General features: G+C 38.9%; 1 pseudogene; it reads left to right on the forward strand.

Moving 5' to 3' along the window:
• The first annotated feature begins 3,052 nt into the window (after positions 1-3,052).
• Positions 3,053-5,783, forward strand: LOC101572985 (annotated as a pseudogene).
• The last annotated feature ends 303 nt before the right edge of the window (positions 5,784-6,086 follow it).

Genomic DNA, 6,086 nt, shown 5'->3' on the forward strand with positions numbered 1-6,086 from the left:
CAAACCAGATAAAGAAGGCCACTACATACTTGTTCAAGAAAAACATCAAGAGGAAGGGATAACAATTATAAATATATATGCACTGAATACAGGATCACCAAACTATATAAGCCATGAAAAATCTAATCAACAATAACACAATCTTAATAGGTGACCTTAACAACCCATTATCTCAAAGAGGTAAGTCAACTAGACAAAAAATTAGCAAAGAGGTAGCAGAACTGAACCAAACTTTTAAACAAATGTACTTAGTAACCATTCAGTGTGTTCCAACCAACATTTTAATACACGTTTTCAATTGCACATGGGATGTTCTCTAAAATACAACACATAGATTATGCTTAAGTAAATGCAAGAAAACTGAAATTATTCCATGCATATTATCTGACCACAGTGCAATAAAATGGAAAGTAATGACAAAATAAATCATAAAAACTCCATAAACACATGGAAATTAAACAACATCTTCCTTAGTGATCAATGGGTTGCAAATGAAACTAAACAAGAAATTGAATATCTGCAATCCAATGAAAATTCTAGCACAACATACTGGAATTTGTGAGACACAATGAAACCAGTTCTCAGAAAAAAAATTATAAGGGTGAATTCACACATTAGGAAAACAGAATGAGAACAAATAAATATTCTAATGCTGCATCCCAAGCTTCTAGAAAAAGAAGAGTAAACCAAGCCTAAAGCCCAAAGATGGAAGAAAATTATAAAGATTAGAGCAGAAATTAATGCAGTTGAGGCAAAGAAAGCAATACAAAGAATTAATGAATCAAAGAGCTAGCTTTTTGAATTGTCTTTTTTTTTTTTTTGGCAGAACCAGGGATTGAACTCAGGCCCTTGTGCTTGCCAGGGAAGAGTTTATTCTACTGAGCCATCTCCCTGACCCAGCTTTTTGAATTGTAATGAGTTAATGTAAAACTAATGTGATATGTGATAAGTTAATATAAAACTAAATGTAAAAAGTTACTCTGCTCAACTTTCTGTGGCCCTGATTCCTTGTAAGACCACAAGGAGGCTTGGTGTATCATCAATAAATCATCAATAGACTGAGAGTTCCCAAAATACAACTACAAAATAAATCAAAGTAAAGGTCAAAATGTTTCTAACTGTTGTTAACCAACTAAAAAGCATTGCTGTGAACGTCAAGAGCACACATACACAGATGTACATTAAACAAAAACTAAACAAAACTCCCAGAAAGAATGTATGCTGAGTAATGGTCATGCTGTCTCTAAAGGTACTATTCTATGTTAAATGACAAATTTGTCTGCCAAATAGGATGCAGTTTCTAGCTTTAAAACTTGTATACGTCTAAGTCTCTTTGCCATTTGTCCTCTCCTGCATGATTATGGTCAAGTTGTCCTGGACCTGGTGATAAAAGGCTCACAAATTTTAGTAATTGGATTCTGGTCTGGTTTCTATGTTGAGAACCAATAACATGAATGATTACATAAAATTAATAAACCCCTAGAGATTCTCTTCAAAAAGAGGAAAGGAAAACTCAAATTCAAGCAAGATGGAATGAAAAGAGTGAAATTACTACAGATCCTAAGGAAATTCAGAAGATCACCAACAGCTATTTTGAAAATCTTTATTCACTCAAAATGGAAAGAACAGAAGAAATTGACAGATTTCTAGATAGGTACAAATTACCAATTAACCTAACAAAGAAAACAAAAGATCTATACAACGAAAATTACAATACCCTGAAAAAAAGGTGATTGAAGAGAATTTCAGAAATGGAAAGATACTCCTTGCTCATGGATAGGAAGAACCAACATTGTGAAAATGGCCAAACTCCCAAATTTGTTATACATATTAAATGCAATCCCTACCAAAATACCATCAACATACCTCATAGATCTAAAGAAAACATTCCTAAAAATCATTTGGTACCAGAAAATACCTAGAATACAAAGGCAATATTGGGCAGCGAAGGCAAGGTAGAAAGCATTACAATCCCTGACTTGAAATTATAATACAAGACTACTGTGATAAAATCAGCATGATAATGGCAAAAAATAGAGCTGAAGATCAAAGGAAAAGATTACAAGATGTAGACACAACTACAAACACACTCAGTCATCTTATCTTTAACAAAGGGACCAAACTTACTCACGGGAAGAAAGATAGCTTCTTTAACAAACAATGCTGGAAAAAATGACTCTCTGCAGGCCAAAAATTAAAACTAGACCCAGGTCTATCAACTGTGCATCAAACTAAAGTCAAAATATATTGAAGATCTAAACATTAAAATATTTTTGAAACTGTCTCATTGCTATTTATTTCTCATTAAAGTTAATTTAAAAAGAAAAAAAAAAACATTAAAACAGAAACACTAAATCTCCTGGAAGAGAAAGTAGGTGGAAATCTTGAAGACATAGGGGTAGGCAGAGAGTTGAACAAAAGCCAAGTTGCACAGGAAATACTTCAAAGAATCAACTACTGGGATCTCATCTTGCTAAGATATTTCTGCACATCAAAGAAATCACCAGCAGAATGAAAAGACACCCCACAAATTGGGAAAAAAAATTGCAATCAACAGTTACTCAGACTGGTCCTGCCTGGAGTCCTGGAGCCCTGTGACGGTCACCTGAAGTTGTGCCTGAAAGCTGAGGAGCAGTCAGGATTACCTGGGTGGAGGCTCAGCATCACCACGGATTGGAAAGCCCTATATGAAAAGGGAAACGGGATCAGGAATCAATTGAAGCCCCTGAGGAGCATCCAGGTACTGGAGCAGCTGACTGGATTCCTGGGAGGTGGAGCACCCGGCCCTCTTATCCAGCCCTGTGTTTCCCAGCACGCTCGGCTTTCCAGATTCACCAGGATGAGCACCCCGTCCCCACATGTACTACTGTGCCTGGCAATTGATAGCTTGCTGAAGGACCAAGCCCGGGCCACAGAAGCTGTGAGATATTTGCCAGGGGAGCTTTTCCCACGAGTGTTCAGGGAGGCCATTGTCAGGAAACACACAGAGGTCATAAAGGCTATGGTGCTGTTCTGGCCCTTTCCTTCCCTGCCCCTTGGAACCCTGACGAACATGATGAAAGGAGGGATTTTGGACACTGAGGAGGATGTTCTGAAGGCAAAGAAAAGGGTGCTACAAGCTGTGCTGGATGGGCTTGATGTGCTGCTGAGCCAGGAGGATTGCTCCAGGAGGCTGAAGCTGCAAGTGCTAGACATGCGGGACATACACAGGAAATTCTGGAGAGTCTGGTGTGGAAACCAGTGGGAAGAATGTTCGATGAAATGGAGAAGAGAGAAGACTGGGCCAAGGGTACCAAACAAGAAGAGATTCAAGATCATTTTAGATCTGTGGAGCAGTGATGAAGATCCATCCCCAGAGGCATCCTTCCTTCTCCAGTGGGTTAAGGAGAGGGGCAAACGGGTGCAGCTGGATTGTCCAAAGCTGCATGTTACTGCCATTCATTCTCAATGCATCAAAGACATACTCGAAATGCTGGACCTAGATTCTGTGCAGGAAGTGGATGTCAGTCACCACTGGACAATCTTTAGGTTGGCTCAGTTTGCCCCTTTCCTGGGTGCCTGGCATCGCCCTTGGAGACCCTCTCAGTAAGTAACAGCCAGATTTCACATTCTGACTGGAACCTGCTGCCCTGCTCTGAGCAGATCAGACAGCTAAAGCACTTGATTCTGAGTTGTACCAGGCTGACTTCTTTCAGTCCTGAGCCTCTCCAACAATTTCTGAGTAGTGTTTCATCCACCCTGACCACCCTGCATTTGGAAAATTGTGGAATCACGGATGCACAGGTCTGTGTCTTTCTGCCTTCCCTGAGCAGCTGCTCTCAGCTCACTACCTTCTGCTTCATAAAAAACTTCATGTCCATAGACACCATGAAGAAGGTGCTGTGCCACACGGCCGGGCTGAGCAAATTAAACCTCGAGATGTACTCTGTTCCTAAGGAGGTTTCTGTTTTTATGCCTGGTGCCCACCTACAGGCAAGGGTAGAGATTTGTGAAGTCCTTAGGGGGATCATGAAGCCACTAAACCATCCCAGGGAAGTCTGGTTTTGTACTTTTAACTCTGAATTTTGGAGCCACTGGAAATTATACAAACAGCAAGCTAATCCATGCCTTGGCTGTATCTCGGTGTAGAGAAAAGCACATATCAAAAGTTTCCTTCCAGGTCCAATCGATATCAAGCTCTTCTTTCAATGTGAGTGTGGAAAAGACAGGTTGGTCATCAGACAAGAGCCTTGGAGAATCACTACCTTGAAAGAAGAAGAGATACTTGTGGACTTGGCTCTCAGACTGGATCAGAAATAAAAATTTGAATGCATAATGCCAAGTGAGGCTTGAGATGAATGTGTGTACAAATGGAAATCAATCATCAGCAATAAAGAGAGTTGCATATGTACAAAAAAAAAAAAACAAAAACAGTTACTCAAACAAAGGATTTCTATGTAGAATATATAAAGAGCTAAAAAAAAAAAAATCAGGCCCTCAAAATTCAAAATCCCATTCCAAAAATGGGCATTTGAGAAGAATAAACATTTCTCAGATGAAGAAATACAAATAGCAAATAAATACATGAAAAAATGCTCTAGAGAGCTGGTCATTCAGGAAATGCAAATATAAACAGCACTGAGATACTATCTCACTCCAGAAAGAAATCAACTAATAACAAATGCTGACGAGGCTGTGGAGAAAAAAGAACCCTTCTCCACTGTTGGTGGTAGATTGATGCAACCACTTCGGAAAGCAGTGTGGAGACTTCTCAAAAACTAGGATTGGAAATGCCCCTTCTGAGCATTTTTCCAAAAGAACTTAAAAACATCATACCACAGTGATTTTTGTGCACTCATGTTTACAGCAGCACAATTTGTCATAGCTAAATCTTGGAAACAACCCAAATGCTTATCAATTGAGGAATGGATAAAAAAGACGTGATATTTCTATACAACGGAGTATTACTCAGCTACAAAGAAAAACTTGAGACTTTTATGGGTAAATGGATATAACTATAGGCTATACTCATAAGTAGAATAAATCAGGCCCACATATGTAAACACTGTATTGTCTCCCTAGTGTAAGAATCTGAAAAAATAAATGAAATCTGAAAGGTATAATAGATATAGTAAAACTAAAAGAAAGTGAACATAAGGAATAAATAATTGAGATGAGGGGAAGGAGAAAAGATAGGGGAAAAAAACGAAAGGGGAGGCAGAATCTGATCGCTACTCTCCTACATGCAGCTCGGCCTCCAGCGTGAGCCTAGTCCCACGTGGTCCTTTGCCGCACCCTTTGCGCCCCTCAGAGAAATCACCAGCACCGCAGCCCCCAAGGAAATCAGAGAAGCCACTAGATCATCTTTACCAGCATACCCAAGAATAAAGGCAAAGGAAGTAAAAACAGACACAGAGGTAAGAATGTGAATGAATCTGAAAAAAGAGAATTGGCGTTCAAAGACGATGGGCAAGAATATGCTCAGGTAATCAAGATGTTGGAAAATGGATGATTAGGAGCCATGTGCTTTGATGGGGTGTAGAGATTATGTCACATCAGAGGGATATTGAGAAAAAAAGTTTTGGATAAATACCTCAGACATCATATTGGCTGGTTTCCGAGATAACCAGGATAACAAAGCTGATGTGATTCTACAATACAATGAGGAAGCAAGAAGTTTAAAAGCATATAGCAAGCTTCCTGAGCATGCTAAAATCAATGAAACCAATATATTTGGTCCTGGAGATTATGATGAAATTCAGTTTGATGACACTGGAGATGATGAAGACATTGACAATATCTAAATCGAACCCAATGTTCCAGTTTTTTTGGAAGATTGTCCTACAGCGTGGATTTTGGCCATAACCTTCCAAGAAGTTTTCATCAGCATGACTGCAATTTCTTAAGGCAGTTTGATTTGATTCTAAGGTATCTGCTTCTGTAAAATCTGTTAATAATGAATTATCTTAAGTGAAATGTTAAGCCCATTTTATTCTACTGATATAATGGAGCTTATAGATAGAAGACACTGTATTTCAAAAGTTAATTCATTACTGCCTTTCCTGCTTTGACCACTTTAAGTAAATAGGTAAAAACAACACACACAC

The sequence above is a fragment of the Octodon degus genome, unplaced genomic scaffold (genome assembly GCF_000260255.1).
Source record: "Octodon degus isolate 3935 unplaced genomic scaffold, OctDeg1.0 scaffold00122, whole genome shotgun sequence".
Classification (NCBI taxonomy): Eukaryota; Metazoa; Chordata; class Mammalia; order Rodentia; family Octodontidae; genus Octodon; species Octodon degus.